We start from the raw sequence: 27815 nt of genomic DNA, 5'->3' as shown, positions 1-27815 counted from the left end.
TACTAGTAGTGACAGATAAAAGATAATGATATCCATTTAGGATAACTGTCTTCTTTCCTAGTACAGAGTGTCTCCCATTTATGTTGTAATGCTCAGACTGTCAATATTATTTCATTACAACACAAATAGAAGACATATGAGTATTACGGTTGTTTTGATACTGGATAGCAGGAATCCTTAGTGATATGACAGTAAAATTAAACCATTTTTCAACTGTTCTGTTATCACATAGGTAATAATATTCCATACACCACAAACTATATATGAACATGTGAAGACATAGTCTGAAAAGGCCTGTATAAAACTTAGCCATTAAAATAAATTTTTAAATTACCTTTTAAAATAACATTCACATTTTAAGAATGTGTGCAATGTTTGCATTTAGAAATAGGAAATTTTGCGGAAAATGGATTTGTTTTTTTTTCCCCAGAGCTGTATCACCAGCAATCTTTAATAAAAAGAGATCCCAGTAGTTTTTGCCTTGTGTGAGTTTTAAAAGGAAGGGGTGATCTGCCTGACTTTCCAGGCTCCCTCTTCAAACAGCCCCTGGGTGAACTGTGGCTTAAAGGCTGCTGCTGTCTCTCATTGCTGGTTTGCAGACCATGCGAGATGGGCTGGTTGTCCTAGCAGACTGGCTTCCATTTCCATACTTGGAGGTGCACCTACGGAAGAAAGGAAAAAGACATATGCGTAGCACAAATTTTAGGCTTCTCCTGGGCACCAGGTAAGCCTCAGTGAGCCCTAGGAAAGAATCAATGGGTTACCATTCCACTGTTTGCCCAGGTTCAAGCACTGTTATGCATAACCAAAATGTCAGACCCTACCTGTGCCCACCATTTTTCCTTGACTTCTAAGACTAGAGAACCATGGAGACTGCTTTAAACCTGTCTGTGGTCTGGACCATTGTTGTTAGGTGCTCTCATTCACTTGTTGTTTTGGTTATTTCACAGGGTAAATAAAAAATATTTTAAAGTTTAAAATGATGACTTCCCTAAAGACAGTGTGTCCAGTCTTTAAAGTAGTGGTTTTCCACCTTCTTTTTTTTAAAAAAAATTGTGGCTGAAGCAAGTATAAAACCTTGTGTGGCCAGTTTACACCCACATGCTGACAGTGGGCTTGCTTATCATGGTCATCTTTCACAGACCTCCCTTAGAAGTGAGTTGTAGAGCAGGAATCTGCAAAGCGAAGGTAGAAAAAATGCCTCACTGTAACAAGACGTTACTGGAGACAGAAGATACGCAGGGGTTCCCGTCTTAGACCAAGAAAAACTACATTGCTGGCAAGCTGCATTCAGCAAAGAGTTATTTCTTCCCCCATGAATTATTTAGAGTACATACTGCCTTTTCAGTATAGATATGCACAGATCCAAACTAAATAGAGCTTCAGTCACTAGGGCCTCCAAGTAATACCACGATGCAAATGTTAGGCAATAATAATAAGGCCCTAACTGCAACTGGTTTCCCATTTGCTAGATGTGAATATTCAAAACCTCCTATTCCCAGTGCACACGTTGGGCACAACATGGAGCAAATGATGAGCCCGGGTTTGTTAGGGATGTAATGAAAGAAGGTAACACACTGAAGTGGATGAATTTCAAGTGTGACCAATAAAAATAAGCTCCTTTGTAAGTATTTTGAATATATCCGATGCTATCAAGACAAGAAATCACATAAATCAAAAGTTAGCCGTTGCAGAATGAAACCTGCTGCGGACAGAGGAATTGTAATTTTATAGGCAACGTTGAATTCAGCTGCAGGGAAAATGTACACCAAACATAGCTGTCTTGACAACCTCATTCAAAGAGCTACTCAAGATGGAAGCTGTGTGCATAAAAAGCCTTCTGAAACCATAAAAGCGGCACACTGCATCTAAGGTGAAAAAGCTCTAAATTACTGGGACGTGTCACAACCTGTCAATTTATTAGCAGATGCTTCTAAATCAAGATTAGGAACAAAATATCGAAACCTTCAAAAGTGGCATAATGGAACTGTTCTGAGAAGGGAGAGAAAATATGCGCCACGGGACCAGAGTTTCTAGGACTTTTGCTAATGATCATCAGAAGGATGTAGACAACAAAGCAGGTCACAAGCAGCTGATGTCAGTTTTTCAAAACAGTAATTCATTTTAGGCATATGGGATCAGAAAAACTTTCGCAGTGACTTTCAGAGGAAACTTTTTAGTCAGGAATAATAGCTAAGCAAAAGAACAAAGAGCTGATTCTGCTCTACCTTGCCTTTTGTTTAGAAAAGGTAAAATAGAATTTTCCTTTCCCACAGGGATGTGTTAATATTTTACTTCCAAGGATAGGCATGACTATAGCTAGTGACAACAGACAGCCGCTGCAGTCTAACCTAATGTTAAGGGGTCACAGCTGTTCATTCAGAAGGCTTTTGGCCTGTGGGTTAAGCGAGATGTAGCTTTAGCTCAGCATCGATAGTACCGCTTCTCAGCAAAAAGCTGCTGAGGACAACTGAATTACCAGATCAGCAAGAGCAAAACTGAGAATAGATCACTGAATAAAAACCTGGGACTGGATCATTCCTAGCAAAGCTGAGGGTAGGATTGCTGGCGTGGGATGATGGAAGTACTGAGGCAAGTCCCAGGTCAGTTTGTTGGGAAAAGGGATGGAAATGGTGTACCTGACAGAAGGGGAGGAAGGTGTAAGGGCAAAGGAAGGAATAAACCACCTATCTGTCCTCTTTAGGCATGGTGGAACTTTAAACTAATCCCGACAGCTTGTTTGCCGATGGTGCAATAGAGATCCTGACCTGATGCATGAATTCTGTCAATCGAGTGCCACCAGTTGGGTTAGGATTGGGGGAAACTGCCTGCCAAGGTGCATGACAGCCTTAAGCCAGTGCCATAAACAGAGCAAACCAGTTACGGAGGAGGAATGTAGGCAGGAGGCAGGCAGGAGGGTGCAGTGAGCTGTGCGGACGCAGCAGCGCTGCAGACTGGAACCGCACTGTGGGGTTGCTGCACAAGCCCAGGGCCACAGAGCTCTTCATGCTCTTCAGCTCTTCAGGAGAGCTCTTCAGCTCTCCATGCTGGAACCACTCGTGTGGGAAAAGAGCTGGATGCACACACTGTGGCTGGGTAGGAAAGGATAGGATGAGTCAGTACCTGTCTCCCACATGGGCAGTGGTCACAGGTAGAGCAAGGGGATGGGGATCTTGATTACCCCAAATGCCGTGTCTGTCCTCCTCAGGTGATGTGTGACTTTGGCTAAGCAGGCGAGTGAGTACTATGGGTTGGAGGTGGCTTGTCACTCCTGCTGATGCTGTTCCACTTTGCTGAAGCGCTTCAGTCCATGCTGGAACCCATGCGTTTCCCCTCTCCAGCAAGTGCCCTAAGCCCTTCACTATAGAGTTATTCTCATGCTCTCTGACTCAGTGAATGTGCAAGCATTGCAAGCGAAGTGGAACAGATCCAAAAGGAGAGATTGAGGCAAAATGGCCTCATAAGGCAATCTCCTTACATTTAGGGCACACTTCTGAGGCTGTGGTTCAATGATGCAGTAAGTCCAGTTCCAGTGCTCCCCCTGTGAGATCAGATACATCCCAGCTAGATTTGTATTGCAAGTGCTGACACTGGGTTCATACTGGTTCCAAAAATGTTGATGGGTTATCTTCAACACCCAGCTTTATGCTGACTGAGACTGGCTGTTGTCTTGCAGCCAGCAAAAGGTCAGTATAAGGATAAAGGCAGCATAAAAGCCAGTCACATGGCAGGTTCAAGAGAAATAAACTCGAGTGCTCCCCTCTGCCCTGGATCAGATTGATACTGCTGGTATATGTACTGACTTGTACAAATCTAGGATCGATCCATAGATTCAGAGACGGGAGATGTGTTCTCAGACCCTTGCTCTGAGAGTCGTGGGGACAGAGAACAATTAACGTAGAGTGGATTATTGAAGATACTTGCTCAAGACAGGAGGTGTTTTGTTCAGGCTCTGATCAAGTGACTGTCAATTTATTGAAAATGGAAGAAATTAACAACACGTGAACCTGAGAATATGTAGTGCCTTTTATGTGGTGATCTTACTAGAGCTTGTTTAACTGTTTCCTTCGAAGTTTTAGAACGAAAATGTATTTCCCCTCCTAATCCAATTTCCTCTTGTTCAGAATGCTTGTGGTTTTCAGCAGAAATAGAAGAAAACTGGCAAGCCCAAACTCCGTCTTCTGCTGAGGACTCAGTGGAATCAAGCACTTTAGTTTTACATACCAGGTGCCCATAACTGGATGCTCCATGCAAAGAGCTGCTTACACTCTCCAGTGCTTGGAGGAAACTCATCTCTCTCTTAAAGGCTTAACGAAATATATATTGTTCATGTATATTAATTAAGGAATAATGGTCTCAGCAAAGGGCATTTCTTGGGGATTAATGACTGGCTGGGTGAGTGGATGGCTTGAGATTTTTAATTAAAGGTGCAAGCTGCTTCTCTTCTGGCATGGGAACTTCCATTTAAATTAGGTTCTATTGAATTCAGAGGCTTTTCATGGCATGGAGTTCACCAGTGCCAACAGGTTTGTGCCCCCCAGCTTAATGGGTGGCAGCGCACTCTAGAAAGACAGCTTTCAACTATCTCATCGATGCCAAAGTATTACCGCTGTGAATGTGCCCAAAACCGTCCATTTGTTCTGGTGAGGCCTTCTGAAAATTTTAGCTGGATCATCTGAGGTAGAGAAGGAGTTGTTTTCAAAGTTGTAGGTGTGTGAGGTCATACCAGAGATCTTTTCCATTCAGAGTCTACACTGAACCCCATCACGGCCCATCAACTACATAAAGCTGGGGGTGGGGTATGGCAGGAGATGGGTTTGTGGAAGGAATGACAAAAAGAAAGTATATGGAAACCAGAGATGTGTCTTGCTTGAGAACAACTAGAAGAAGCTTCCTTATGTGTCGAGTGTGCCATGTTGATGGCTGTGGCATAAACCCAAGATAAATTAAAACTCCTTGAGGTTGTTTCCTTAAAAGCAAAAGAAAATGCAACTGTTATGAGTTTTTGCTGCTGAAAATCAAAGATCTTTGCCCAGCCTGAACAGAGATTACGCTATATGCAACCTTTGTTCCAATCAAAGAGTAAAACCCCGTGGGCCAGCCGCAGAGCTGCTGCCAAAAGCAGTGTCTGTGTAGCTCAGTCAGGCCTGGACAGGAGACCTGTTGGTCACAGCAGAGATGGGTCAAACCCAGAGCAGGAGCACTAGAGTTACCTCTGTTGGGCATGAAAATGCCCCAACAGCTCCATGGCACACCTGCCTTTCGTTGCTGAACTGGGCCATTATTTCTGTCTTTAGTTTGTCTGGAGCTTATGTGTTATCTCCCTCTAGTACTCATTAGCAAAACAAAAGCAGGATCAGGCCCTAAATTTATGGAAATGAAATGCTGTCAAATCTGTTTAACTCCTCTAGGACTTTTTCCACAACTTTATTATAGTTGCATCAGAGGCTGCTTTGTTAGGAAATAGTAACATATTTTCTCTCCCCCATCTCATAGCACTACTGTGCAGAAACTGATCTGACAGGGAGCAAAAATACACCATTGGAAATAAATTCGGTGTTATGATGAGAGTCATCACTGAAACCTCATTGAAGATGGTGGGTGAGAAATCTTCCCTTCCCTATGGAAAAGCCTAAGAACTACCTTCTTTTGTGGGTCATGCTCACTGAGACCCCAGGAGCAGGAGCCACACCATATGTACCGCACCGTACATGCTGCGCCGTACATGCCTGGCAGTGCCGCACTGTGGGGGCCGAGGCGTTTCTCCAGGATCTAACTGCAGACGCTGAGGACAAGGTGGGATATGATGAAATGCAGCGATTCAGAAAGTGACAGCAGAAACATCAGAGAAGCAGACAGAGGAAGCAGCAAGGACGCACTAGAGCCAGTGAGGAAAACCCTTGTAGCCTGACCCTGAGAGAAAGCTAAGAGCGAGCGAGCTTTAAGCTTCTCAAAAGAAGCTTAAAAGTGTGAAAAGTGAAAGCACTGCCTATTGTTTTGACTCCCGCTGTGCCCAGAGTAACGGGACATTGTGTACATTCTTTCTAAACAAACAGAAGTGCATTAAAAAGCCCGATTCACTCCCTCATCCGTTTGTTCTCCAAACAGAAACAACCTGTAGGGACCCTGAATATTGGCTAACCACCTGGGTCAAAGAGGGTAACAAGAAGTATATTAATAAAAAGAACTTTCTCCTCAGAACTGATTTTGCCTTTTCTTGCCTCTAGTAAAAGATTTTAGTCCTTGTCTGTGATGATATTGTCATTAGCATTGTCATAGCAACTGATAAACAAGGAGAAAGAGATGTGTAACAACTTTTTTTTTTTTTAAACAGGCAGACCAAATGTCTTACTAACAAGTAATTTGGTGACAGAATTTAGCAAAGCGATTGCACAGTAAATGGGTTTATCTTTAAACATAATGCTCTTTTCCATTTTAACTGAGCATAAAATTGTATCTTTAAAGGATCGGCAAAAAGCAGGGCTTCATGCCTCTTGAGCAGTTCCATGTGACATATGGTCTTTCCAAGCAATAGTTTTATCGGCTGTGCACAGTAGCAGCAGATTTGAGCTAAGGTTCCTGTGAAAACAAGTAAGGGTTTGTCCAAAAACTGAAGAAGGGGAGGAGAAAGGCACCTTTGCCCTGCTGTAAAGAAAAAAACAATTTGTATCTTACGTCAAACTTACGACATACCTCTATAAATATAGCAGCTACTGGTAGTGACTAACTTCGGCACACGCACTGAGCAGGGCTGGAGAGGACTCGGTGGCCCGTTTGATTCCCTGCCCACCAGTGATGCTCCCAGGCGTGTTTCAGCCATATGTCGCCCTGAAGCCTTGGATGGAGCAGGGTGGCTTCTGGGGACAGGTGGGGCATCACTGACTAGAGGGGCTTTACCCCAGCCTTGTCTGTGTGACCAGGTCTCCAGTTCCCACCGCAGGTGCTATAATCAGCGCCGAGCACTGGCAGAGGGCAGGTGTTGCCTGTTGCTAGATGGGTTGCTTGGGGTGCTGAAGAGCACCCTGCCTCCCTGCTGCCCAAATACCCTGCTTCATGCTGGGAAGAGGGTCGGGGACTGTTTACTTATCAGCTGGGCAGCAGTGAAGGGCAGGGTGAGCCTCGTACACAAATACACATGCCCTGTGTTTATTTTAGCACACAGCTCTGGCCAAATATTGGCCTAAAGTTATTTTCGAGCTCACTGCTACCTCAGTTCGGCACCGCTGCCATTATTACAGAAATAATCTCTGTAAATGAATTGGTGCTGGCATTACAAATGCAGGAAGAAAGCAAAAATTAACGGATTGGAAAACATTTCTGCATCTAAAGGATTTTGCTATAGTAGTTGTACACACGCAGAACAGAAATAAACAAACATATGCTCATGTGGTTATATTCCTGCATACAGACGCACACACATATTTATATTTATATTTACATCTATAGATGTATACATATAATCACATTAAGTAACAGGTAACATAGCAGGGAAAATTGAATTGTAAAGGAACAAAGTTGGAAAAAATTTTCCTGTGGCTCCATAGCTTCACAGAAGGCATGTTTTCAGAAAAGTTTTCAGTGTGCTTGAATGGCTCTATGATGCTTCTGTAGTAATGAGTGTTTTTTTCTCTCATTCTTGCAACAATGCAATAATTTGTAGGTTGAGTTCCTCAAGGCCTTCTCATCAGCAAGAATGAATTCCCTACATTTTGAAGTCTTTCATGAGCACTTCTCTCTCCCCTGCTGTCTGTGCCTCCCTCTTATCCCCGAGCACCGGTGTCAATTTTACTCCAAATTCTGTCTGAAGTTCAGGGAGGCTTTTTTCTGGGAGGTAGCAGAGATCTCTGTGTAACAGTCATACAAGTTTTTCAGAACTGACACAAGGTTTCACAGTTACGTCAACGTTGCAGTTTTATACAACTGTGATCCCCTCTGTGGGACATGGAGAAAAATATTGGTTCAGGAGAACATCTGTATTAGCTAGAACTGAGGCATTAAGCCTGTGGATGGTCCCAAGTCCTAAAATTGCAGGGGAAACAGATATACATTTAATTTGAGACCTGCAACTACACTTAGGAATAGCATCAGCCTGTTGTAAAACAACACGGTGAAGAGTAGGAAATCACTTTTGTGTTCTATACTGATACAGAAGGAGCAGGCAGGGGCATGAAAGAAATATCCATCATTGGTGATAGGCAGAGATGGACGGCTGACCTTATGAAATTGGAGGAAACTGAAGCTCCTGAAAGCCTCTTTCCGCCTCTGAGTTTCTCTTGGGACAGTGGCACCATGCAGAGTCGCTAACCCCAGGATAATAACACCAGCTCTTAAATATTGCATGCTTACAAAGGACACTGTGGTATACTGCACATTGCATGCTTACAAAGGACACTGCACACAAAGTACTCTGCAACAAAGTAAGAAAGGCTTTGTGCTGACTCGGCAGAACTAGGTAACAAGTGCAGCTTTAAAAATAGCTCTATCTCGATAAAGGGTAATCGGTTCTTGCCTTTTCTCATTGTGTGAGATACACTATAGACTTTATTCATTAGAGAGCACTCTGCAAAGTTGAAGTAAGACATAGGAAAAATAAGGATGGCAATAGAGTTGTAAATTCAGCTTGTATGTCAAGAAAATGACAATAAACTGATACACTCTCTGGAAAAATCACTGGTTATATATGCCATTCCTAGAATAGAAGTAATAGACATTCAGTATAGCAATATCTGCAAGTTGCAGAAGAAGACGTGGCTGTCACGGAATCACAGAATGGCTGAGGTGGGAAGGGACCCCCATAATCATTACTTCAGCCCCCCTCCTCAAAGCAGCAGAAATTCTAGCTCAGTCCTCAGGGCTGTGTCCATTGAGGTTTTGAGTATCTCAAGGAGGGAAACTCCACATCCTCTTTGGGCAACTTATTCCAGTGTTCAGTCATTCTCGTAGTATAAAAAGGTTTTCTTATGATTGAAAGGAATTTCCTCCATTTTAATCTGGGCCCATTACCTCCTGTCCTATCACTGGGCACCACTGAGAAGAGTCTGGCTCCAGCTTCCATGCTATTTCCCGTCAGGTGTTTATACACATTGATAAGATCCCTCAGAGCCTTCCCTTCTCCAGACTGAACAGTCCCAGCTCTCAGTCTTTCCTTGTATGTAAGATGCTCCAAACCCTTAATCATCTTTGTGGTCCTTCACTGGACCTGCTCCAGTAAGTCCATGTCTCATTTGTACTGGGTAGCCCAGAACTGGACGCAGCACTCCAGGATGTGTCTCACCAGTGCTGAGCAGATGGGGAGGATCACCTGCCTCTACCTGCTGGTGATATTGTCCCTCATGCAGCCCAGAAGGCTGTTGGTCTTCTTTGCCATGAGGGTGAATCACTGGCTTCTGGTCAACTTGTCATTCACCAGGACCTCCAGGGAGTTTTCTACAATGCTACTTTCCAGACAGTCAGCCCCAGCCTGTCCTGGTGCGTGGGGCTGTTCCGCGCCAGGGGCAGGACTTGGCATTTCCCTTTACTTAACTTCCTGAGATTCCTGTCAGCCTAGTTCTCCAGTGTGTCAAGGTCCCTTTGAATGGAGGCATGATCATCTGGTCTAGCAACTATTTTTCCCAGTTCTATAGCATCTGCAAACTTGCTGAGAATGCACTCTGTCCTACCATTCAGGTCGTTAATGAAGATGATAAATAGTACTGGCCCCAGTGTCTTCTCCTGGGATACACCACTAGCGACTGGCCTCCAGATGGACATGCCAGTGATCACAAGCGTTTGAGCCCAACAGTTCCACCAGTTTACAGCCCATCTCACTGTCCATTTATTTACTCTGTAATTCATCAATTTACTGGATGTTACGCGAGTGATGTTATGGGAGACAGTGCTGAAAGTCCTGACAAAGTTGAGAGAAATCACATCCATTGATCTCCCCGAATACGCCAAGCCTGTCGTCTCATCATTGAAGTCTACTAGGTTGGCCAAGCATGTAACAACTTCAGCGTAGACCTTGCTGGCTTGATAGGAGAGAGCCGAATAACTTCTAAGGAAGCATTCATTTAATGATATCTGAGTTCCTGACCAAAAAATGCCCCTGAGCAGACTATGCAGAGTGTTCCTGTGTCCCTTCGTTCCCCTCTCTCCCACAATGTATTTCACATCCTGAGATTGGAGTCATTCTTTGTCTATGTGTCATTGGTATGGTTTGTTATAATGTTAACCTAATGTTCAAAACTTTAGCTGCTCTGTGTGGCCGTTTATTCTTGTAACATGCTTTGGTTTCCTAGTTCCTGGCTACTGCTCTTCCTGCCTCTCCAACCTTTTCTTGAACGGAATATCAACTTCTTTAGGCTGAATTCGACGGGGAGGAGTAGAAACATCATCTGTATCTCCTTTAATTCTTGATGTCTTTGCAACGGCTGTCAGTTTTAGTTTGTTCATCGATCATTCAGTTGAGCAAGAGCAAGAAGCTGAAGGACCATTCACCCCTTGATGTTGCTAACAAGCCTGTCAGGCTTTGACAGCTTGAATGAGAGACATTTCATAAAATTATGAGTGAAATTTTAAATGTCTAGTTGAGGCATACCACAAAATCCTTTGCTGTCAAATGAGCACTTGCAGTAACTTTTATTTTTTGCCTGACTCAGCACTCTGCTCATATCAGACCCATCCGGTTTTTGGAAACATCTCTTTTTTATAGTGGGCATGCTCAGCGACATTAACACAAGCACTAACACTCAATTTACCTCCTGACAGTACTGTTGCACATCAGTACTGTCATTTGTGTGCACGCAGCAAAAGGGCAAGATAGTTGAATGAAGACTCTTTAAAACGGACTAACCACCTCTCTTTCCCTATCAGCATCACCACCTGATTCAAACTTACAATATTTCACAACCAAGTCAACGAACTTTTTCTCCCCTGCCACTTACTGAGTGGTCGGCATGGATTTTAGATGATGCTTTAATCCTACAACTACAAATACCCCGTGTGCATGAGTTCTAATGACTTTTTATGACAGCCATATCCTGACCTCACGCATTTCGCAAAGGGTATCAATTCTGCCCTTGGCCCAAACAAGAGGGCTGTGCAGTGGGCGATGCCACCAGGGCTCTGAAGCATAGCTGTGGTGCCCTCTGATGCCCACCAGCACAGCACAGTAGCTGCAGGAGCCCTTACACCTGCCACACTTGGTGGAGGCCATCACGGCCACACGGGTCCGGAGGTTCGTCTGCCTTTCACTGGGACAGACGCGTCCCAGCAGCCTCTGTGAGGGCTTCACAGATTTTGCTCTTCAAGGTACATCAAAGCACAGTAATTTCTTTCCCTACAGGTTTCTGCTGAGGAGAGCATAAACGGCCTTTGCTCAGTTGACTGCAAACCCCATTTGAAGAGAAGATTTTGTTTTCACAATGTACACGCGTGTGCTGCCAGAAGTATCTATTGTATTACATTAATAACAGTGATTATAAACTTGCTTCAAACAGAATAGGTATCTGTTTCTGAGCCAGTAGCCAAACCCAGATGTAACCGTGCAATTTATAGCTAACTAGGTAATCTATCAGCACATAGGCTTCAGCTTGGAAAAACATTTGGAGTACCAGCTTAACTTTAAGTGTATGTTTATATACATATATTTCAGTGGGGCAAACACAGGTGCTTAGAGCTATGTGTGACTAGAGCTATGTGTGATTAAGTGCATCACTGAAAGAGTGTCATTAGAAAAAAGCCCTAAATTTTAGCTGTCTGAATTTGTCTAGGGGTAAATATAACAACTCTGTCTTGGCTGGCTCTGTTTCTCTTTGGTGTGGTGCAATGTAAGGAAGATCCTATTACTCTGCAGTATTGATGGCATGCCTTCATGCATATGTGATAGCACAATCCTAGCGTATTATATATTTTAAAACCGATCTTTTCCACCACTGTGGTGGTGTTTTTTTCCAGTTTTACTCCTCAGAATCTTCTAGAAACAATAATATCAACCCTGTGCGTTCAGACTATTTAAGGAAGAGGCACTACGTGCTTTCCTAATTTCTTATTCCGTTCTTCTCCACTGCCCTTTGTTGCCTGTACTCTTTTCGACGCTCAGGAGCGAGCATGCTTTCTATCAGAGTTTCAGCATATTCCTCTGTCACACATTCTCCTGCTTGGAGCTCTTTTGTTCTAATACTCTTGACATTTAAGCTTGGGCACTTTAAAGGTTCTTTCTCTTTACTTTATTCTATGATTTATTGATTACTTCCAGCTTCTGTTTCCCTAAGCCTATTTCCTTTCATGTTTTCTCACCCTTCCCACTTCTTGTTATTTCATCTCTTGATACAAATAATGCTTCACAATTCCGGTTTTAAAGCCACCACCACCGGCACAAGTTTTTCTCCCATTGGCCTGGCAGAGGAGCACTTTTTTTTTTACACAGGGAGGCCCAAAGGCATTGTAAATGATTACAGGGGTCATTGTTGCTGATGAATGAGTCACGGCCACACATTTACAAAGAGCCCACTGAGCCGCATTGTCCTTCGCAAGTAGTCCCCCTAGAAGTCATAGGCACTACTCACGGATCAAGGGACCACTCTGTGTGGGAAAGTGACACTCTGCACTGGGACTCAAGTCAGCATTGTACGGGGAGAAGCCTCCTTCCCAAAGGCTGAGCTATGCTGGCTGTGCGAGCCTGACTTACCACCAGAAGAGCTGTGATGCCGAATGAGGGGGTTTGCCAGCAGTTTAGGATTATTGCGCCTACGTATCGTGGGGTGAATTCTGTGCTAATTGCTACCTGGTGGGAGCCACACGTCCGGGGACAGAGCGTGGCTGCGTGCGCTCTCATCCACGCTTCTGCAAGGTACCGTTTTGTGCTGGTTTTGCTCACCATGCAGGAGCCAGCTATCAAAGGAGGCTTCCATTCACCAGAAAGATCAGTTCTAGCCTAAGAAACCAATGTGCAGCAGGAGCTGTATTAGGTGCGGGTCTCAGTGTGAGTCTTGGACTGAAGTTGCTTAACGTGGCGGCATCCCTGCTTTCCTGCCATAGCATGGGCATAACGTTTGTGTCCACTGTGGTATCTTGTGATGACTCGAACTGTACCAATAATTTTGAAATCATCAGATGGGAGAGCCTAGAATGGAGCAAAGCATTACTCCCGTGTGGCCAAACCCTGTGCAAGCCTTTGAATAGCTTTTTTTCTCTGTCTCCTGCTTTGTTATGGGAAAGGACCCTGTCTTTCCCGTAGAAATGTCTGTGTTCCCATCCTGGACTGAGCCTTTGCTGGGCTCTTTTGCTTCCCCTCCATGCTCAAGGAGTGCAATGATTTGCTGCTGCACATATGCTACAGCAAAGCACAGTAATTCAGCTGGATTCAGCTAGAAGTTTGTATATGAGGCATTAAGGGGTAAATTGCCCCAAGGTAACAGCTTGATTCAGTGCTGTGTTTGGATGGGCTCTTTTGCCCACTTCCAACTCGGACACAAGGGGGATGAGAAGCAGATTGTAACCAATACTCGCATATAAACCGTGCTCTAGTCAATTAGCTAGTGATTTTTCTGTCAGCCAGGATTCTGTGCAAATGAAGAGATATCAAGGATGCAGAAAATGATCGAACTCAGCTGAAAATGTACCTCCTGCTTGTGCTCCAGAGTAAATAAAGACTTTTTACTACCAAAAAAAGAGCATTGTTCTTTACATTTTACCATTTCAATACAGATGAAAAATTAAATTGCCAATAAAATTTTATGAGAAAGGAAATTCTTGTTAGAAATTTTGTCTCAGAGTATTGATTTTGCTACAGTGAAGAAAATTGCTCTCTAAAAGTTAATAAATAAGAGTGAGCAAGGACAGACTTTTAATTGTCTGATTTAATTTAAAATCTTCTAACATATAAAATATTGTTAAGATTATGCTTTAAAAGAAGGAGGTAACTTGCTAGTTTTCCTACATTTAAATGCCAGTTAGAAGATTTTAAATGGTGAAAAGTTGGTCTTAGGTGTATGTTCGTCTATGAACACAGCTCCTTATTAATCTGTGATTAGAGATGACTAAATCATTGGCCTCTGGTTGGTCTGTCAGAATATCTGATGCACGTAACAGAAGGATGTTATTCTGGTTCATTTTACACACAGCACACCAAAGGGGTCTGTTGTCCTAGGGGCTTGAACCAGGTTTTACTTTACATTAAAAACTCAGCCAAAAATGATGCAGCCTCAGACTGAGAGATTTCTAAATAGTAATAACTGTGCTTTCACTAACACCAGAAATTTGGCAGTTATGCTTCTGGTAAGAAAATGGATTTTACCAATAACAAATACTATTCAGAAATACTGTCATTGTGTTTCTGTACGCATGTATGTAAGTTTGCACGTATGTACATTTATATTATACACATGTACTTGCCTTTCTTTCAGGCAACCACACAGTGACGTCTTCCAATGAATAAGAAACTGAATGAGCAAGTAAGAGAAAGCTGTGGGTTTTTTTCTTTTTCAGCAGTGGGAATAATACTAGTCAACTACGTGGCTAGGAATATTTTGGAGAGCGCCTTCAGCAAGTTCCCATCTATTTTCTCCTTTCAGAATCTCCACCAAACACATAACAAAAAAATAGTCAAGATAGTTCAAGATGACCTGTTCTCCTCGTGTAAGAGGAATTTTAGCATCTTTATAGAAGCTGTTGCTTTGCTTCTTCCAGGTTGTCTGGAGAATTACCCCAAAGCAACCAGAGACATGTTTCCCTTCCCTGGGACTCTAATATGATCCACAGGACCCCGGTGCTCTGCCAACTCCAGGGGCGCAGCACAAGCGAGGGATTCTGCCGGGGACCCCCACGTGGCAGAGTGATGCTCTTACATGGGTTTTAACGGTGTTATCCTCAGATGAATTCAAGTGAGGCAAGCTCAGGAACCGAGAAGCACAAATAAATCTCCAAGTGAATGACCTGGTAGTTTGTGGGCGTATACGTGTGTGTCCTTCTTTCCTTTTTAATTTTATTTCAGGAGTGGCTACCGTCTTGTGCTGTTGTGGCTTTGTTTTCTAATCTCCTCACGGATGCCTGCCAGCTGCTGGATACTCAGAAGAAGGCAGTCACTTGGGCTCTTTCCCATAAGCCACGTCCCCAAGTAAGTTCTCACACGCAGAAAAGAAATTCAGGACAACAAAAAGATATCAGTGAAAAGGTTCTTTTAGAGTAAAAATTTGGTGGAGATTAAAATAGGGCAAAAGTTCAAACGAAAACGAGCCACTGCCAAGCAAGCAAGAATCTTGGCAAAAAGGAAGGAAAGGAAACATTGGTTTAAAAGGCAAGTAACCATGGCAAGGCAACAGCTCAATGCTAGAATCTGGTTAAGAAGTAATATCACACAGAGCTGTGATTGTTTATTCAGGGCTAGCCCATGAGAGAACAGTTGTCTCCAATGAGTGTTCTCACAGCTTGGATCCAGAATTCTAACTGCATTTTTTTAAAGAATCCAGCACTTCTTCACAAGCCATTTGCTGATAGACAAAAGAAAAAGAAAGTACAAAGTTTATTCTTAGTGTCCCTTGTGTGTTTAAGGCACAGCTTTACATATGGAAAGGCATTTCATGTCAGCTGTTGAACTGGTATCATGCTATTCTGCAGCAGTTGCCAATGGAAACTGTTGATACATGCTCAGTACCTTTCCCAAGTTTCAGAAACTGGAAGCAGTGTATGGTTTAAGGATGTTTTCTTTGTGGGGGTTTTTGGAGGGCGAGAGAAGAGGTCTTGCACCTATGAGTTGCATTACTGCCTTTGCGATACAAAGCAGATAATGGACTGTGGGAGCTAACAGCTGTGGAATTAAGTTTAGGCGTGAAATAAAAATAATGGCAGCTTTGATACAAGTAATAATTTACTAAAGATGTTTTGTGGCTATCAGCAAACTCACAGCATATGCACACATCCATACACCTGCTTAAGTTGTGCACCTGTTGTCCTACAAATAAATCAAAAGGGAAAAATGGAAGCTTCCAATGTTCCGCTATAAATAAAAGATGATTAATACCATTATAGTGACAAACAGGTATTGGCAGCACACAGAAAGAATGGAAGATTGTCATCTAATTTGTGCTTTTGTTTCGACATCTAGATGAGCTTGGAATACATATACAGTGCTAGAGGGCACAGCTGCAGCCCAACAGATGAGAAAGAGAGAGCAGGTCAAATTCATCTCTCACTGTAAGTCAAAAGTAGCTCAACCAAATCAGGGATTTTCATGGAAATGAACACAGCCTGATTTTTCTACGAACTGGGTGATTTTATGGCTTACACTTTTTTATTGCTGAGAGCATCTTGGGCTAAACTAAGACATGGTGGTCTGTACCGGGTCTGCAGATCTCAGCACTTTTGGGAACCTGACTTTGCAGCTATTCTTTGGAGACTGCGCGGAAGGTCTCTGTTTGGAATTAGCATGCACATCCTTAAAAAGATCTTTCAGGCTAAGACCTAAGCCACCACATTTGCACTTTGTGGAATCATTTGCACACGTGCAGAGGGCAGCTTTGAATGTTGCTGGAGTCTTTGGTCTCTTCAAGTCAACAGGGCACATGAAAATCGCTGTGTAGACAACTTCAAAGTTCCCCATTTACCCACAGACTAATTAAAATTTAGGCAATAGGAGTGCAATGTCTTTGAACTTTCCTACTTCAGAGCTGGCTACACTGGCTGTCAAGGCGATTTTGAAAAAAAAAATGTTTTTAAAGGAGAGGATTGGATTTTAGAGGGTAAAGCTGAAGCATTTCCTTTTTTCTTGTCCTGTCCTTCTCTTCCTCCCTCCTCCCCCAACAAATACACACCATTCCCCTCCACCAAAGCATCTAGCTGCCTGCGGAATTGCCTCACCTGGAATCAGACTCTCTGGTAGGCTAAGGATGACAGTCAGGCAAATCAACTTTATATCAGTGCCGTTCCTTGTTTTAGGGGGCAACACTAATATTCCAAGGTACAATTTACTTCGGTGTTTTTGGAATCTGAACTGTGTTTTGCCTACTCTTCAGTAAATGTAGCATATATTAGGGGCAGATAGCTCCAGTGCTGAGAGATGGAGGGCTCCATGTCTGATATAACTGCATTTGCCCTATGCTTTTACAGTTCTGAGGAGTATCTCTCCAAACTCCCAGCTGCCATTGTATCAATCCAAACTGCTGCAGCACGTTAGGGAGATACAGAGTCTTCTATTCCATTTGTTTCTTTGTCATCTAAAGTGATGGGAGTCCGTCACCAGTCTTTCTATATGGAAAAATCATAACCTTTTCTTTTTGTGGTGCTCTGGAGCCCACCTGCAATGTGATAATCTCCTAATGTCAGACTTTATATCCCTGGCACATCAATGGAGCTGCACAGGAAGAACAGAGTTTGGCACGTTGTTTTTCAGCATTTTTTGCTTAGGCGCTCAGAGGTCTTCAGGAGCACAGAGGCTTTACATTTATTTTTATTGTTATGTATACTTTCAGGGGGCAAAGCAGGAATGACCACATTTGATCCCGTGCCCTTATACAGGGCAAAATCTACTCTCAGATTCTTTCTGCATATCTGATCTGTCACGAAGATCTCTGTGGTGTCTTTTACATTCACAGCCTGATCCAAAGGGCACTGAGTCCCTCTCTGCCCAAATATATCACTGCTATAAACAGGCACTTGTACAGAAATCAAGAGGCAATCCAAAGCATATGTGAAAGCAGAACTCGGCCCACTGTTAGTACATATCTTAAGTCTGCTGAAGAGGAATACATGTTCCACTTTGGTGTTATTGTTTTTTCCTTGGTTGTCAGTGAGAACCTCTGGGTTCTGCAGTATGAAGTGGGGACACTCTTCCTTGACAACTTTACCCTTCTTCAGCATTGTGAGGAATTCACAATCCAAATGACTCATGTTGTGTGAGCAAATATTGCCTTAGTTTGAATTATTTTATTTTGCTTGCAACCACCTTTGAATGTTACTATAGTAATATCTCTGTTTTTCCTTGTCAAGGGACTGTCACAGACAATTTCATAAACCTTTTATGCAGCTACAGTACAAAGAAAATCATGCATTTATTTTACTCTTATGCTTGCCTGTAAATAAAAAGGATATTTTAAATGGATAGCATATAATTGCATCATAAGGAAAGAATACAAAGAAGCCAGAATCAAACAGGTTAAAAAATAAGAAAATACTGGAATTAAGGTTGAGATTATCTCCCTTGCTCAATCTTTTCCCAAAACTCTACCTCATCCCATTCACTCCTTTTTCTGGGCATGAGCAGATGGAGAACAGGGAACTGAAAGAGATAATTCCCTGGCTTTGTGCTTCGGTGACAGTAACATCCTATCCTTCAGCAACTGCAAGGAAGGACTAGGTTGTACTGCTGGCTGGAACATGCAAATTTACTTCATAGCAGGACCGTATAATTTGGTGTCTAGGAATGAGAGGATGAAGTGTCCTCACTGGAAGGGTCTGAAAGTGGGACACTTCCGGTACTTCAGTTGCTAAGCTTCAAAAAGTCTTCTCCAGACATAAGCATATGGTGATTTTTCATTTTATATATATATAATTTGCCACATTTGAGAAAAATGTCCACTAAAATGGCAAACAAGCATATGCACAGTAACATCCTGAAAGTAGGTACCAAGTTTCAAGTAGCACAGTGTTAAAGCATCTTAACAAAGGTTGCATGCTTTCTTTTTTCCTAAACAAATAATTTTCCTTGATTTCATTCTCAATTTAAGAAAAGAAAAAAAAAAAAAGATGAAGTATTTTTGTTGAACTTCTGCCAAATCCTTAGCTTTGGATGGATAATAAGAAAAAAAATATTCAGTTCAATAATTTAGTTCAAATAATTAAGCTTGGTAAAGTTCTGAGAACATGAAAGCAGGGTATTGCAATGGGAAGATCTTCATGTGACCTGTGTGTCCCCTAAAGCGGAGTTATCTATCAGGTGAGCCAGTTCAGTCTGGCCTGCAGACTTTGTCCACTGCAGAGCAATATGACACCCTAGATCTGAATGTCACCGGAGTGTGTGAAGACGCCTAGACTGATGAGACATCCATCAAGGATGGAAGAGAGACTGGAGATGGGTTATCTCATCCACATGGTCTTCAAGCAGGCCTGATAGCAACACCTAGTCTCCTCACAGTCGTCACCATGATTGTCACAGTAGATGCTGTGAGACACTGCTACATACGGAGACATGTTTACATACATCCCTCTCCTGTCACCAGTAACATTCCTTCCAGGTCTGCCTGTCACTCCCATGTGTGTGGCTTGGTGCATGTTGTATGGGTTGGCTGCCTCATCTTACATCAGTTATCCAAGCATGGCTCTTCCTGAAATGCAAGAATTTACTCAAAGCACCCGAGAACGTGTGGATATGTGAACCTGCTCCACAGATTGTCATGTGTGCAGTGAGCAGTCTGAGACCCAAAGGGGCAATTCGACATCCCTGCAGCCTGGCAGGAATTCCTCTTTCTTCTCTTCTCTGCCCGCCTTGAGCCTTCTGCTGCCAGTTCACTCCCTCAGAAGAATGGGAGTGCCAATAATAGAGATGTCAGAGGCTGCAGGAGAAGACAGTGGCTTCTGCTGTATGAATAAAACCAGACAACTGTCTGAGTTTGTGTTTAAGCAACAGGATCTAGCAAAAAGTGAACACAGGTTTTCTGTTAGCCTGAGATGAACTGGAAAACCACCCACCTTCCTGTAAGAGCACAGCTTCAGCAGAGCCTCAGTAGGCATCCTTAAGTCCAGTCCAGCTCTGAGAAAGTGAACTCTCTTTGCAATGAGTAGGATTTTTATGTGGGCATTAGGATTTCTCCACTGGAACCATTTCTCCTGATTTCAGCTGGGATAGAGTTAATTTTCTGTCTAGTGGTTGCTGTGTTTCACATTTGGTATGAAAGGGATGTCAATAATGCATATCGTTCGATTGTTGCTAGGTGATTTTTAGACTATTCAAGGGCTTTTTTCAGCTTCCCATAGAAGCTGAGAAGGAGCGTAGACAGAACGATGGCATGGCCAAAGGAATATTCCGTACGACAGACGTCATGCTCAGTATATAAGTAGGGGTTGCCTGGGGATGGCAATCTACAATTGCTACTCAGGACGGGCTGGGCAACCAATTCTCCAGGTGGTGAAAAAGTGACTTATGTTATATTACGTTATCTTCTATATTCTTTTACCATTATTGTTATTGTTGTTGTTGTTATTTTCCTTTTTCTGTTACTGTTCCATTAAACTGTCTTTATCTCAACCCACAAGGTATTTTTCCCCTTCCCTTTCCCTTCCTTTTCTCTCTCTTCTGCCTACCCTTCTGTGGGGTAAAGGGGGAGAACTGCACGAGCGTCTGCGTGGTCCTATCTGCTGGCTGGGGTTAAATTACAACACCATTCCTGAGTAAATTACTGTCTCTTTAAAAAAGGTCGAAAGTGGAGGCCAACTAGGAGAAGATACAATATTCCCCACATTAAGTGAGCCTGTTATTCAAGTTTCCTTATATATCTCTCAGATCTTAAATATCTCTCAGAAAAGGATGCTGTTAGGTAATAAAAGTCTGTCAATTTCTTTAGGTTTAGATCAGTGGTAGACCAAAGACAAGGATTATTGCATGGACAAGTGCTTTGTCAGGGTCATGAACCAGCCCACACAGATTAATTCTATAATTTAGTCTTCTTGTGGTTGTCATTTTATCAGTCACTGTAAGCAGCCAGCAGGCTCTCATTTCATCTATGAAGAATGCAGCATTTTAGATGATGCAAATGGTGTTAGGAACTTGACATAGCTGCGGGATAAGATCTCTAAAAAAAGAATGTGCCTGTGCCTTATGCAAACACAAACAAATGCCCATAATTGGCTAGGGGCAAAGGATGAAGAAGTGCTAGTATGGAAACACTGCTGCAGGAAAACTGCCAGGGAAGCTTACAAGTACTAGCTGGAGTCTATAGAGTAGAGAGAGGATAAAACGTGGTACATGATGGGATGTTGCACAAAATGTCCAAGAGGAAAACAAATGAGAGAAGGCAATAGTGAAAAGAGAAGCTAGAACAGAGAACCATTGGAGAAGGGAGAATGGAGCAACAGACAGAAGAGGCATGGCATTTAATCAAAAATAAAGAGATGAAAAAGTGCAGGAAGGAAATATTGTAGCACTGTAGGAGGATAAGCTTGCAGACAAATTCTGTTTACTTCCTCAGCCAGAAGCAGGCCCTCGTGCTTTATACAACAAACAAAGCTCTGGTGGCATCTCTTATGCCAGCTCACTGAGCTTTCTCCTTCAGATGTAGCCATTCTTTATTTGTCTACCCGTGGCTGCCCTCCCTGTGGTGCAGGAGGAGGGTGCTTGGGAGCATTTTCTCAAAGTCACTTTCAGTGGAACGAAATTCCAATATCTGGGGCCAGGGGCACAACTTGAAGCACTTGGTACCCTTGAATAGTTTAACTTAATTTTTTTTTCTTTTATTTATTTGCAAAGAGGAAACCACTGTTCAGTATTTCACTTAGCAGCTCTGAAATGAGGCCATATTCAAGCTATCTGCAGGGATGTGTTTGCAGAGATTTCATCACTAGCAAACAATTCTTGGTAGGCTCACAGCGTAAAATAAAGACTTATTATTTCCCATCTGTTTTGCCATTTAGCATTTGTCCATCTTGCACTGACGCTTCGAGCTGGCTTGTTGTGATTATCTCAGTGTGGCAGAGAGATTGCTCACATCATCAAGTCAGAGTTCAGGCTCCCAGTCCTGGGCTGAAGCTGTGGGTTAAATCCACACTAAACGCTCGTACCTATTGTAACAGTGCTGGTGGCTATGGGGAAATTCTTTCCTTCTTTCTTCCTTCCGTAGAAAGTTTTGGTGAATAAGGTCTAGAAACAAGAATGAGGTGCGGGGGTGAGGAAGCAGCTGTAGCAGGGGAAGGGCAGAAGAGACAACTTATTTCATGCATATGTGCTGTCCATATGTCATGACTCACCAGGACGTGAATCTGCAGTGGGAATTAAAGAGCAAAGGGAAAAGACAGGGTAGGTTTTTCATTTGGAATCACAGTGACTTTTCTTATAAAGCCTTCTTGGTCTTGGCTTCCCACAGTGATGGGACTGGTCAAGGCATTTTTAATTAAGTAATGGTTCCAGCTAAAGCTGTTAGTAATAAGAGGGCTGGCTGGCTTATGTGAGCGGTTGTCAGTCAGCTGGGTCACCAGTTGAAATGTGCTCAGCTTTGTATGGTAGCAGTTCCAATCGGATGTTGCTTGCGGTGGTGGCCTGTGTGAGTTTGGAGATCTTGTCCCAGTTTTCCTTGGCCACAGGTCCACATCATAAAAACGAAGGACAAGATCTCATTTAAGAGTTTCTGTGGAAGTCTCTGCAGAGACCGTAAAGGCACAGACATAAAGGAGAAAATACTACAAAGTGGACAGCTTGCCATTCAGAAGAAGGCAAGCCCATCACAGACCTGTCACATAGGAGAGAATCTCCTGTGCAGGATCGTTGGGCACCTTCTTCTGGGGAAGGGGTAGAAGATGCCTGACATTCACTTTCTTACTGCCTGGCTGCCATGGGAATCCCTTCGTGCTGTAAGAAATCATTATAACAAAGGACAGTGATCATATCACTTTAATTTATGCAACTAGCAAGGATGCAGAGCTTTGAGGCAAATATGTAGAAAAAACCCACCCATCTCCGTCAGGGAAGGCTGCGTATAGAGACCTATACCAAGGTGAGGGTTTCCAGAGTGACAACAACTCACCTTTATAAGAAAAGGAAAATATTTGGGTTGGGGTTTCCCCCCTGCCCCACCCCCCATCACTAAATACTGCTTGTATTTAGCCTGAAGTTCCTTTAACCAGGGTCTAATCTTGGTCCCACAGGGTACAAAAGGAATATGCCCATTCAGTTGACAGATGCTGAATCAAGCCCTGAATTTCCCTGGATCCTTTAAGATCCTGAAGATACTTTAGGAATTTTTAATTTAGTAGTTTCCACTGAATTAAGAATTGATGACATTTTTTTCCACGGCAGTAAATGGAAGGTACTATTGCCAAAATTCCTGCTGCTGTATAAGCGTGGAAAACCTGATGGTTTCTTGAGTCATATTATCTGAATAGCTCCCATTGGCTTGCTGTGGTTTCCTCCCACTGAAGAGCTGCAGTCCTTTGAAATGTGAGTCGCAGGAAACCTAATTAATACATAAGGCACATGCCATGTTAAAACCAAGGGAGGTGTTGCGTGATGGATAAGAAACTTGTTTTCTTGGACTAAGATGCCTCAATAGGTAATCAAGGCCATTTCAGGCACTCTCATAGATGAGATAGGGCTGTCTCTACCCTTACTTTGACCACGAGTGACAACAAGCCCTAGCTGCTTGTTTAAGGGAACAAGGCTGCACGTTAAGTCACCTTGCTAGGGCTTCTCACCACAGCAACCAATCCACTGTATGCCTAGATACATGACTACATGCCTCAGTTCCCTGTTGTAAGAGCACACTTAATAAAACAGGGTCTCAGAGGCTTCATTTATTCACCTTTTGCAACATCTTTGAGATCATACAATCACAGAAGGGTTGAGGTGGGAAGGGACCTTTGGAGGTCATCTTGTCCAACCCCCCACGCTCAAGCAGGGCCACCTAGAGCAGGCTGCACAGGACCATGTACAGATGGCTTTTGAATATCTCCAAGGTGGGAGACACAGTGTAAGCTTTTTCCTGATGTTCAGAGGGACCCTCCTGTGTTTCAGTTTTTGCCTGTTGCCTCTTGTCCTGTCACCAGGGCACCACTGAAAGAACCTGTCTCTGTCTTCTTTGCACCCTCCCGTCAGGTATTTATATAGTTTGATGAGATCTGTCGTGAGCCTTCTCTTCTCCAGGCTGAATAACCCCAACTCTCTCAGCCTCTCCTCATAGGAGAGGTGCTCCAGTCCCTGAATCATCTTTGTGGCCCTTCACTGGACTCTCACCAATATGTCCATGTCTCTCTTCTACTGAGGAGCCTAGGACTGGACACAGGACTCCAGGTGTGGCCTTACGAGTGCTGAGTAGAGGGGAAGAACCACCTCCCTCGACCTGATGGCAATACTCCTCCTAACGCAGACCAGGATGACATTTGCCTTCTTTGTCACATGGGCATGTTGCTGGCTCACGTTCAACTTGGTGTCCACGAGGACACCTCAGGTCATTTTCTGCTTTCCAGCTGGGTAGCCCCCAGCCTGTCCTGGTGCAGGGATTTGTTCCTCCCCAGGTGCAGGACTTGGCCTGGTTCCTTGTTGAACTTCATCATCTTCCTGTCAGCCCATTTCTCCAGTGTGTCGAGTTCCTGCTGAGTGGCAGCATGACCCTCTGGCATATCAGCCACTCCCAGTTTTGTGTCATCTGCAAACTTGCTGAGGATACACTGTGCTCCATCATCCAGATTATTAGTGAAGATGTTAAACCGGACTGGACCCAGTGATGTCATCTGGGATACACAACTAGTTACTGGCCTCCAACTAGACTTCATACCACTGTCCACCATACTCTGGGCCCAGTCATTCAGCCAGTTTTCAATCCACCTCACTCTGCTCATCCAGCCCATACATAGACAGCTTGTCTATGAGGATCTTATGGGAGACAGCGTCAAAGGCCGTACTGAAGTCCCAGTAGGTGCTAGCCACTGCATCGACCATATCCACAATATCTACTGTGATGAGATCATCACAAAAGTGCCAGGGATTGTACCACTGAAAAAGTGAGAACATTTGCCCTGCTTCCTCGCTGAGAGGCTTTTGTGGTAGGGAGCAGGAAGCAACCACGGGAACTCCCCATGGCAAAGCCTGCAACGAGTACTCAGGGCTTCAGGAAGAGCTGCCCATCTTGTCACCACTAACCCAATGAGGTCAGGTAGGTCTTGACTTGCCTCTCTGAATTATCACACATTATTCTCTCTGGACTCCTCAAACAGAGCTAGCATTTGTGAACATTAAATCAAGGTTTATCATCATCTTTATTTTCATGGCAAATATTTTCTGGCAGGCTTGCGTGTGGTTGGTTGTACGGACAGATCCTGAAGGGGAAACAGTGTCATGGGGCTGAGAGCCACTTTACTGACTTCTGAAGAAGAATTTCCTTTCCTCACTCACAGACTTTGTTAGTGTTGAGCCCAGAACCAGACAACTGAGAGTTGAAATTGAGGCCGGCTCACCCATGAGAACGAACAGTAAAAGAGGTAACGCACACTGTGAGTAGGCTATAGTGACCAGATTGCTAAAACCATATATTTTACCCACAGAGGATAAAAGTAATGTGCAGTCAGACCTACAGGCAAACATTTCCTTTTATGGAGGGAGGATACAGACCCAGTACAAGCCCTAGTGCTGTCACAATCTTCAGTGACAGGAATAGTTTACAAAAAATCTAGAATATCAAATCACGTCTGAAGTAATTCTCACCTAATACTGTTCACGGTGGGGAGGATAAGTGTCTGGTTCATGTTGTCTCTGGTGATTTGTGAATACACATGCGAGCATGTGTATGTGAATGTGTTGATCTACGTAGCCTTTGCTATCTAAATGCTAGATAGATAAAAAGATAGATTTGTATGGTTTCAGGTTTTAAAATCCTTCTCCCACTTTTTCTGCAAGTTTTCAGTCCCTGAGTCTCTCTCTCTTCCCCTCACTTTCTCTCAGATATTTCTCCAGCTACCTGGTGATCAGCTTCAGTTAAACCTGAAATACGGTTTTCACTGCTATGCAAATGGTGGAGAAGAGGAGAAGCTTGCAGGTGATTCATGAGAGCTCAGATGCTGGGAACGATACAGTGACCTAAATTGGCTCTGTCAATAAAAATCTATCTAAGCATTATTTTCAAATGGGAAATAATTGCAGGTTTGAGGTACATTGTTCCTGAAACGCAGATGAGCACATGCCATTCTCTCCCCCTCCCGCCTCCACTCAGACCCAAAATTGGTATAAAAACTGGCAGCTGTCTTTACGGGGTTTTTTTTGTTCTTCATTCATGAACAAGATGGCTAACGTTGACTCGAGGTGAGAAAAGATGTGAAGACAGCAAATATCACATTTGCTTTCTACCTTCACATTTTAAAGTACTTTGAACGAGTTTCATTAGGAAGGGTGAACCCCTGAGCCCAGAGACCAAAAGGTAACTCGCCCCCCTCACCCTCTCCCCATCCACAGAGGAGTGGGACTGCAGATGTCAGAGGTGCCCAGGAGGACTGCCCCATCGTCTGGTGCCCATCCCAAACAGTGCCCATCTGCTGTGGCATCTGGTACTCCTGAGTGCTCATGGTTCTCGTGGTACCGTCAAAGACACCCAACTGCTACAAACCCTGCTTTCCATGGGAGCTCAGTGAGCTGGGGCACCACATCACCTCCTGACAGAAACCTGCTCCAGGCTCTGACAGACTCTCTTGGCCCATGAGCTGCATGATGGAGGCCAGGCTGGTGGCACCATCCTGCCCCTGTGTCTCATGCTGGCAGCAGGAATGCCTCGGCTGGGTTTGGCCGCTGCACAGGGCCACAGAGCAAGCAGCCATCTCAGATCACCCACATCCTAGATCATTCAGGGCTGGTTCTCTCCCTCTCACACAGTAACTAGACTGATAGATTGAGATTTAATTAAAAATGATCAGCTACTGCAAGGACAGGCTTTTTCCTTTTTTTTCCTTTCCCCAGGCGCTTGGTTTGCATGTTTACTGTGCTAAAAACAGTTACGAGCAATCTGGATAGCCCTCTGTTAGCTGTGATGAAAACATTCTCAAGTATATCCAATGGCACCTGCCACTGAAGAGGCCTGAGAAACACTGCAGCTAGATGGGGAATGAGCCTTGATTTCTCTAAATTGTACACTGAAGACTTGATGCTGGCTTTCACCCGAGGTCAGTGCTACGGCATTGTCCCTGGAGGGGACCCTGGCTTGTTCACGGTGAGGTCCCTTTGGTGATTCCCACAGCAATGACACAGGCGGTGATGCCCGTGGGCTGCGCTGGGATACACGGTGTGCCCCTCTTTCGTGTGCACACGAAAACAAGCTTATACACAAAATCTTTGCAGAAATATTACCCTGACAAGAGACTGGGTCAGTGTGACAGTGTGCCCCCCCCGCCAGGCGACAACCTGACCTTTATCTCCTGTAACCCTGCCCAAGCGATAACCACCCATGGTGGTCATAACGGGTGCATCTAGTCATGATGGCTCCACCTGGCTCAACGTGGTTTCGGGGAGACAGATAACAACACAATAGCCAAAGCTTACTTGAGCAATGCTGAGACTGTGGTCGATATGCAAATATGACTATAGGTCAATCATTTTACCCCCATAAATAGAACCCTTTGAGCTCTCCTGCATGGCAGCAGGCTGCACACCAGGATCTCCCCTCGAGTAGGGACTCAAGGTTACTTCTCGAGATTCAGAGATTCCTCAGTGAGTGACTAATAGCATGCTAAACTTTGAAATCTTAGCTAATGATATAAAGGATTGATTGCGTGTATATAATCCTTTAGACATAAACCGTTCACCAAGTCTGGGACTAGGATCGGATCCAGCCGCACCCAGACTCCTCTCTGAGAAGGAGTTTAGAAAGCAAGGGGGTCCTTTCTGAACCTTGACTCAATGGGAGGATCTCACTGACAGTTCTGTCTGACCCTGTCCTCTATGCGGTAAATAACCAAGTGTGCCTTGCCATCAAATCTTATTAAAACACTTTCGCATTTACTATCAAATTTTGTTAAATCCCTGTCTTGTATCAATAAATATATTGCTGCTTCTGAGTGAAGTGCATCACTCCACCTGTGACAATCAGGACACAGTGGCAGCTCAGAGCTCTCAAGCCTCATTGCATCGCCTCATGGGACACAGCTGAGCACCGCTGCCC

General features: G+C 43.8%; 1 long non-coding RNA gene across 1 annotated transcript in view; it reads right to left on the bottom strand.

Annotated features, from left to right (window-relative positions):
* Positions 1–453: 453 nt before the first annotated feature.
* LOC134510702 (uncharacterized) overlaps positions 454–27815 on the bottom strand; it is a 70089-nt gene continuing 42727 nt past the window's right edge. Inside the window, exon 3 of the long non-coding RNA XR_010069691.1 lies at positions 454–662. This is a non-coding gene — a long non-coding RNA (uncharacterized LOC134510702). The remainder of the gene's footprint in view (positions 663–27815) is intronic.

Source organism: Chroicocephalus ridibundus, chromosome 2 (genome assembly GCF_963924245.1).
Source record: "Chroicocephalus ridibundus chromosome 2, bChrRid1.1, whole genome shotgun sequence".
NCBI lineage: Eukaryota > Metazoa > Chordata > Aves > Charadriiformes > Laridae > Chroicocephalus > Chroicocephalus ridibundus.
Note: the sequence above shows the minus strand (reverse complement) of the source record. Positions and strands in the feature narration are given on the sequence as shown.